Source organism: Lynx canadensis, chromosome C2, assembly GCF_007474595.2.
Source record: "Lynx canadensis isolate LIC74 chromosome C2, mLynCan4.pri.v2, whole genome shotgun sequence".
Taxonomy (NCBI): domain Eukaryota; kingdom Metazoa; phylum Chordata; class Mammalia; order Carnivora; family Felidae; genus Lynx; species Lynx canadensis.
In genome coordinates, this window is record NC_044311.2 from 84,718,429 (window position 1) to 84,727,427 (window position 8,999).

Genomic DNA, 8,999 nt, shown 5'->3' on the forward strand with positions numbered 1-8,999 from the left:
TTTCTCTAGCCTCTCTTCCTGAACTCATGGAGTCCAAAGTCTGGCCCATAACTCAGAATAATCCAGGCTTCCCAACCTGGCCTTAACTCAGTGCACCTTTTCCTGCCCTCTCAACAAGCCTACTCTGAGGACAGAACCCAAGTTTATCTCTACCCACCCAGACCTTGATTTTTCATTTATTCACAGCCCATCCAAGCCCCGACCTGTTGTATTTTTGCATTAAGGACTTGAGTAACTATGTAACGTGTTGGAGAAAAGAAAGAAAGAAAGAAAAACTTGGCCACCAGAGTCTAGATGCAGAGGAATGGGGTCCGATGAAGCTATAGACACATCCAGAAGCACAAATTTGTATAGACAAAAGAGGTCCAGAACTTAAGAGTAGAAAATGAACAGCCTAAACAGGGGGCACAGAAAAAGTGACTCAACATCCACCCCAGGGGAAAGACTTAAGACTTTTTATTGATAGTAGCAGAGAAAGAAGACTGACCAGAAAAACTAATGTTGATCTTAGCCTGCATTAACAGAAGTATTAAGTGTGGCACAAAGAAAGTGATGGTCTTCTTCTACATGGCCCTCATCAGGCCACACCTGTGCTTCTGTGCCCCAGCTTCAAGAAGGCCAATAACAAACTGGTCCCTGGAAGGCCCTGAAGAGAGGGGTAAGAGGACGGTGAGGGGACCTAGAAATGAGAACCTCCGAGCACCCGTTGAAGGAAACTGGAAGAAGATAGGAGGAGGCTATAAGCACTTGCCAAGAATACATGAAGGACTACCCTGGGATACAGAAGGCAGCCTTACTGTGGCTCCAGAGGTCAAAAGTGGTGTGCAGAAACTTTAGGGGAGCACATTTCAGCTCACCACTGTCTGAATCAGAATGGACAACCCATGGAGTTAGTAAGCTCCCCATCACTGGAAGTGTTCAAGCAGAGGCAGACCAACTCTCTGGAAAGGAGGCTGGAGGGGAGATTCCTACAGCTGGGAGGGTATTGAACTGGATGACAGCTGATGTCCTGTCTATCCCCCAAGATTTTGGGATTCTAAGGCTGAGTCCAGAGCAAGGATGTGAGATCCATATACCCAGCTGGTTGTGCCTGTGCTCCCAAGGGTCTGTGTGGACAGGTGTGGGTGTTTGCCCATCTCCTTGGTACATGTGTGTGTGAAAGACTTACCCCCTGGACTGGCTTAACAAAATGGGGCGCCTGGGTGGCTCAGTTGGTTAAGCGTCCGACTTCAGCTCAGGTCAGGTACTCATAGTCTGTGGGTTCGAGCCCCACGTCGGCCTCTGTGCCAACAGCTCAGGGCCTGGAGCCTGCTACGGATTCTGTGTCTTCCTCTCTTTCTGCCCCTCCCCCCCCTCATGCTCTGCCTCTGTCTCTCTCTCAAAAATAAATAAACATTAAAAAATTAAAAAAAAAAAAAGGAGAAGCTCTAAATGTTCCTGGTAATGCGATGTGCTTCATTTATTTTTAATGTCTACTTCTATGCTCACCATGCTTCAAAATGGTGCCGTGGTCCCAATGTCGGGGACTAACTTAAGTGCCCACAACCTGGCAAGTCCAAGGCAGTCCCTGTCAGATTTCCCCATCTGTAAGTGAGGGTGCGGGATGAGATGCCCTCTGAGGAAGCCATCTCAGACCTTCCCTGAGTCTGCATTCCCCAGCTGGGGCGGGGGGAGGTGGGGAGGGCGTCATGCCAGTCTCAGGGAGGGCCCAGGGCCAGGGGAGGGTGCCTCATGGCTTGAGAAGAAGAGAGAAAAGATAATTCCCTTATGGGAACAGAGCCACTGTTGTTCAAAATGGACCACACTCAGCTTGACAAACATTGCAAGAATTTGCAGATTTTCCTTCTTATAAATCCTTATGTCTGCGGAGTCCGCCCCAGCGCCACACGCAGCAGCTTCCTGTTTTCCAGCACTTGTTCCCGCCACAAGGCACCGACTGCTCCAGAGGACCTCCAGAGGGCCCACCTCCAACCCAGCTACAGAGCCCTCAAGGGACGGAGGGGCCACAGGCGCGGGGCTGGCCAGCCAGCGAGTGCTGCGGGCGTGCTCAGGAGCCCGGCACACAGCAGCCTAATAGCACACGCTGCCCGGTGCCGCTTGGCAGCCGTGACAAATGCCAGTTAAAGACCCACAAAGCTACCCTAATTATACCCTCCTCCTCCAGGCGGCCAAAGGCGTCCTCAGTCACCGCAGCGACCCAGCCCAGCCCCTGTCCTAGGAGGAGGGACAGCCCGGGGTCTGTCGCCGGCCCAGGAATTCAGTAAGCCAAGCAGACGGACAGGCAGCTCACCCGGACACCCCGACGCGGTCCCTCCCCAGGAGTAGAAGCGCTTGGCCCAGGCACTTTGTGAGTCTCTTCAGCAAGAACTGCCTGTGACTCATGAGTGAACACATAATTAGCGTTGAAGCCCTGGGCTTTGTTGGTTGGTGGGTTGGCACTTTTTTGGTTTATTACCATCATTCACATCCCCTAAACATGAGGTTCCCTGGGAGGAGATGCCTTCTTATTGCAATGCCACGGAGCAAACTTCTGGAAAAAGCCTGGGAGACAGATGTACGACGCCGGTCTTGATGTTAAACTGGAGTGTGAGTTTGGGTACATTCTCCAGGCCTCCTGTAAAGACTTCCAAGGGCCCTTGACTGGAGACAGCAGGGAAATCTGGCCTGAAGCCCCACCATTCACCTACCCTCCCTCCCATAGACCACGCAGGTTACCCTGAACGGCCGGCAACGCTACCTGGCCTGGCCCCTTCATGCCAAGACTGAGGAACTCATTCCCATCTTTTCAGGTCTACCTTGTTGCAGAAGTTTCCCAGGCAGGGCAACCCCGCTTCTTAATCAGTGCATCTTCAAATAGCCAAGAGCCATTTCATGGGATTGGGGAGCCTCTGGTCCTGACCCCCTCCGGTGCACCCGGGGAAACTGAGGACCCGAGAGAAGATCTCCTTCCCTGGCCTGTGCCCTCTCCCCACAGAGGTCTTCCCCTAAGCATGGCCTCACCTGCAGTGACATGTTGCCCCATCCAGCCGAGGGAGATGTCAGGCTTGGAGCTGTTGAGGGGTTGTCTTCCCCCACCCCCAGCAACTCTGCCACCCCCTTCAGCCAGTATCAGCCTCTATCAAGTTGCTCATCAGTGCTTGGTCAACGGGCTTAAAGCCACTGATTGAGAGGCTCAGTGCATCCAGACGTCCCCATCGCACTAAACGGGGGGTAACCACCCTACACCCCAAATCAGTAGATAAAAATCACCTGGAAGATCCTGGGATGCTTGTTGAATAGAAGTAGCATTGCAGCTGTGGGGATTAAATGAATCCTACCCACAAAGCACTGAGAGTCGTTCTTGGCACAGAATGAGTACCCAATAAATGTCACTGATAGTTACTGTTCGTTCTGTTGAGTAAAACCAGGATCTCTTGAGACTCCACCCACAGAGATCCTGATTCCTAGGCCTGGGTGGGCCCCAGACTCTGCAGCGTTTAACAAATTCCCCAAGGGACACTGATGTAGGTGTCCATGGTCTATACTCAGAAGCACTCATTGGGGTCTAGCCCAGCTCAGATACATACTCCTGACCTGTGTCATTTCCTGCCAAGAACAGAGAGACTGATCTCAGGATCAAGGAGGCTGAAGGCCAAATCACAGACCTCGCCCAGAGACCTCTACCAATATTCCCTTCCCTCGCCCTTTCGTCACCACTGTCAGAAATCTGAGATTTGTGCTAATTTGAACGTAGCAGTAGAGGCTATTTCCAAAAGCAGCACTTAGAGCCCAGGGCATCGGAGGTGCAAGGACCTTTTGACTATCCTGTCAAACCATCTGGTCATTTTGTAGAAGGGAAAACTAAGGGGCCCAGAGGAGGAACGGACTCGTTCAAGGTCACAGTCAGTTGAAGATTCCTGACATCCAGATCAGGACTCTGCCTAACTGTAGAGCTTGGTGAGCCCCTGAACCTTATCACGAGGCTTCAGGACCTTATCCGCCACGTGTCTGGCAGCGCCTGAAAGGGGGGAAGAGGTGGCTTTACTCCCTCTGTCCTAAAATGATCTCAGGCTCACATGCAATCCACCCTCCAGCTGCCCAGCATTATTAACCAAGATCAAGTACCCCTCCCTACTCCCAGCCTGCATTGTTTGAGGGATGTCCTTCCTTAAGGCTGCTCTGATGCTATGTTGGCTCAAGTTCACCTGAGTGGCCTGGAAGAGCAGAGGGCAGGGACAGAAGGGGTTGCCAGAAGGGATTAATCCCATAATCTGAACACACAGCCCCCTCAGGGTTTTACCCAAATTAGGAATGCTCTACCCCAAACACAAAGCATGCTGGAGCCCCAAGGCTCATCCCCCACCTGACTCGATTGTTGACCCCATCTCTCCTGGTCCTTCAAAGCCAAAACATTCTTCACTTGTTTAAAAATGAACATGAGTAAGAAAAAGCAAGTCCTTTCCAGCCCCAGGGTTAGGGGAGGTAGGGCTTCCTGCAGAGGCCAAAGCAGGCCTGTAATTAGCTCGCAGGAAGGGGCAGGAGATACTAACAAAGTTGCCAGCGGAGCAGGGGAGAAGCTCCCACTCGACCGACGCTTTTATGAAAGAAGCCACCGGCTACAGCCCCCTGCTCGGGGTGACCCCCAGGGGACCCAAAACAGACAGAAATGGATGAACCTCTCAACAAAGCATCTTGGAAAAAGTTTCTAAATCCTATGTCCCAAAAGCCCCAGAGAGGCAGTGAAACCAGAAGTTATAGTCATTCGTTCGTGGTCGGGATTTAGGGAAGCAATTTGCCATGTGTAATCACAGCCTCGGGAGCATGTGCTGGCAGGACCGAGTGGGGACAGCTTCTCCCCCATCTCTCCTTATGTCTCGGCATCTGGAACTACTCCCATCCGCAGCCCACCACGCCCGGCATTTACGGAGCAAGCCCAGGTAGCCTCCAGTGCCCTGACTTTCTGCAGGGTCTGTTTACAACCTGACCTCTCTCCCAGGCCTGTCTCATCACTGCCGAGCCCACCCACTGACTCAAGACCACAGGCAAATGGGACTGTCCGGTCCTGACTGTACCCCCGATGTCCCATCAGTGCAGTGAAAGAAGTGACAGCCGTTAGAGAATTTCTAAATTATGGAGACGGTGGCACCAGCATATCTGGGAGTCGCTGGAGATCCAGTGCTATAATCCCAGAAGGTGCTGGCACCTTCAGTCTGAGTGACACCTTAATCCAAGAGCATCGAGGCCTGCCCTGAGGTAATACATCTGGCCCTGGAGGTAGACTGGCTCTCTCACACTTCAGCACAGGGGGGAAGCTCTAGAAAAGTTCTGCTTTTCCACAGTTGGTCCCGTGGCCCCACTCCTGCCTCTACATTTGAGCAGAGATGCGGGTAAGGGTGCCTCAGTCACAGGATTTTACATGCACACCCAGCCCCGACTCCCAGCTCAGAGCCAGCAGCCCCAGCCACCCCCAGACACATCTGGCTGGCGAGAGGGCAAGGCTGCCGGCCGCCTAAGCCACACACAAACTTAGACCCCGAAACGATGCTCAGTCCACAGCCGAAATCCAAATTGGAGATCCGAACTGGGCGGGCACTTCTGCTGAAGCCACTTTTGTAGCAATGATAAGGCCCGGAAAAGAGGACAGATCTGTCTTCTGGGAAACCCTCCACTGGTCCTGGACAGACCCACATGCTGGGCAGGCCACTGGCGGCCACCACAGTAAGTGCTGGGGGAAAGGACGTGGGTTCGAAATAACCCGAACCTTGGAAAAAGGGAACTTCTTCCCCTAATAGCACAGTCCCAGTGATAATTTAGTTAACTTTCGGGGCATCTGAAAACTACCTGGGCAGCACCGCAGACTGACCTCATGGGGCGGTAAGGGTAAGTGGGGCAGGGGGCGGGTGGCCCCAGGCTGGGGGGGGGGCGGTTGGCCCCCTCCGGAGAGCATCCCCAGGCACCCCGCCAGCCTCTCCCCGGGACGCCGGCCTGCCAGACGCGAGGTGGGGGACAGAGCCGGGTCGCTGGCCGGCAGGAGGGAGGGAGGGAGGGAGGGAGGGAGGGAGGGAGGGCGCGGCGGCCGGCCTGCCCACTTACCAGCAGCTCGGCGCCTGCCCGCCGTCGACCAGAGGGAGCCCGAGAGCAGGACGCGGCCGGCTCAAGGCGGCAGCATGAGTGCGGCGAGCCCGGCACTCCCCGTATTTAAACGGTCCTGGCGTGAGTCACCGCCGGGGGCAGTGTCGGCGCGGTGGCGGGGAGGGGCCGGGGCCGGCGGGCGGCCCAGCCGTGGGCACAGCCTCCTCGGAGATGCAGGGTGCGGGGGCTTCTCCTGCATGATTTAGTTGTGTTTTTTTTTTTTTTTTTTCTTTTCTTTTTTTTTTTTTTTACAGAACACGTTCTCCTCCTGCCTCCAATGCTCCATTGGGAGTCACTGCCTTGGCCATTTCGGCTCTGGGAAAGCTCCGTGGCTGTAGAAAAGCATTGATTTTTTTTTCCCTTTTTCTTTGAAATTCAGAAGTAATTTCAAATTTACGGATAATTTGCAAGAATAATACAAGGAACACTCTTCTGTGCCTAATCCAATTTGCTTATTTGTTAACATGGTGGGAAAAGCATTTAAGTTCCAAAGAGAGATAAAGTACCCCCCAACCGTGCCCCCCCCTAAAAACAAAGTTTCGTTTCCCTTCTGATATCATCCTCTGCTCCCTGGCTGCCGCCCAGCAGAGATAGGGGCTTGCAGTCAAGGGGCATATTTAAGAATGAGAGGCTCCCTGTGACCTTCACCTCTGCATTGGAGCCCACTCCCGGCTGCCCTAGTGGGGGACAAGAAACCATTTCTGTTCTTGGTATCACCAAGAGGACCTGGGGAAGAAGAGAAAGAAGTCATAGTTTATGGGGTGAGGAGGCAGCCAAACCCTAGCATCTTCTCCAAGATGCAGCCTCAATAAGGCAGGAACTGCGCTGGGCTGAGCCACGTGCCCTTCCCTGGCTCAGTTTACCTTTTCAGCCCAGTGGGGAGAGTGATATTTACATACAATGCCTCATGGAATGCCAGGAGCCTTAATTAATGTTTGCACTGTGCTTTGAGATGGGTGATGAAAGGAAGATATAAAACTGCATAGTGTTATTACCGAAATAGTCACTTGGGTGGCTTGCGATGGTCAAGCCCTACAGCCTGAATCATGTCACATTCCTCCTCACTGGTGGCACCATGATTCAGAGCCAGAAACAAAAAGCACCCTGTCCATTAAGTGACATGAGCCCAAGAGGGGCAGGCACCACTTGGAGGGATCACCAAGCCCTGGTTCTTCAATGACCAACCTCCCTTCCAAATAACATTCTGTGTGGAGAACCCCCTCCCTCTTACTAACCAGGCACCTTCACCTCCCCAAACTGAAGCCGTCAACCGCCTTTTTGTAGAACCTGGAAGAATAAAAATATCCCCTCTTTACCTTCTTTCTTTCCTTCCTGATTCTAACATTCAGCCACTCTGCACTGGCTGCCGAGGTCCGCACAGGAATGAATCAGATACTTTTCTTGCCCGTGAAGAGCTGAGAGAAGGACGGACATTTATGAAGCACCTACTGTGAACCATAGAGCCCACAGGCACCTTATTACATCTCTACAGTATTTTATCTATACCGGGTTTCTAAATGTTGCCACTACTGAGATTTGGGGCCAGAGGATTCTTTACTGTGGGGAGCTGTCCCAGGTACATGCATTCCTCAAAGATATTGTGGGTTCAGTTTCAGACCACCACAATAAAGCCAGTATCACAGTAAAGCGAGTCAAATGAATTTTTTAGTTTCCTAGAACGTATAAAGTTGCCTTTACACTCTACTGTAGTCTATTAAGTAAAGAATAGCATCATGTCTAAAACAAAGTACATACCTTAATTTCAAAATACTTCATTGCTAAAAAATGCTAACCATCGGGGCGTCTGGGTGGCTCAGTCGGTTAACTTCAGCTCAGGTCATGATCTTGCGGTCTGTGAGTTCAAGCCCCGCGTCAGGCTCTGTGCTGACAGCTCAGCGCCTGGAGCCTGCTTCGGATTCTGTGTCTCATTCTCTCTCTGCCCCTCCCCCACTGTGCTCTGTCTCTCAAAAATAAATAAATGTAGAAAAGATTTTTTTTCAAAATGCTAACTATCATCCGAGCTTTCAGCAAGTCATAATGTTTTTGCTGATAGGAACTTATGCCTCAGTGTGGGAGGCTGCTGATTTGTCAGGGTGGTGGCTGCTGAAAACTGTGGCCACTGGTGACTTCTTAAGACAAAGCAACAACGGAGTTTGCCACTTCCTATCACGAAAAATTTCTCTGGAACACGTGGTGCTGTTTGATAGCAGTTTACCCACAGAACTTCCTTTAAAATCGGAGTCAGACCTCTCAAACCCTGCCACTGCTTTATCAACTAAGTTTATGTAATATTCTCAATCCTCTGTTATCATTTCAACCATCTTCACAGCATCTTCACCAGAAGTCTCTTCCATCTCAAGGAACCACCCTCTTTGCTCATCCCTAAGAAGCCACTTCTCATCCATTCAAATTTTATCAAGAGGTTGCAGCAATCAGTCCCATATTCAGGCTCCACTTCTGATTCTGGTTCTCTGGCTATTTCTACCACATCGGCAGTTCCTTCCTGCACGGGAGTCTTGAGCCCTCAAAGTCATCCATGAGGGTTGGAATCAACTTCTTCCAAACTCCCGTTTATGTTGATATTTTGACTTCCTCCTATGAATCATGAATGTTCTTCATGGCATCTAGAACGGTGAAGCCTTGCCAGAAGGTTTTCAGTGTACTTTGCCCAGATCCATCAGAGGAATCACTATCTATGACGGCTAGAGCTTTCTGAGATGTATTTCTTTAGGACTAAGACCTCAAAGTAGAAATGACTCCTTGACCCGTGAGCTGCAGAATGGATGTCGGGCTAGCAAACGTGAAAACCTCATTTCCCCTCTCCAACAGAGCTCTTGGGTGACCAGGTGCTTTGTCCATGAGCAGTCATATTCTTAAAAGAATCTTTT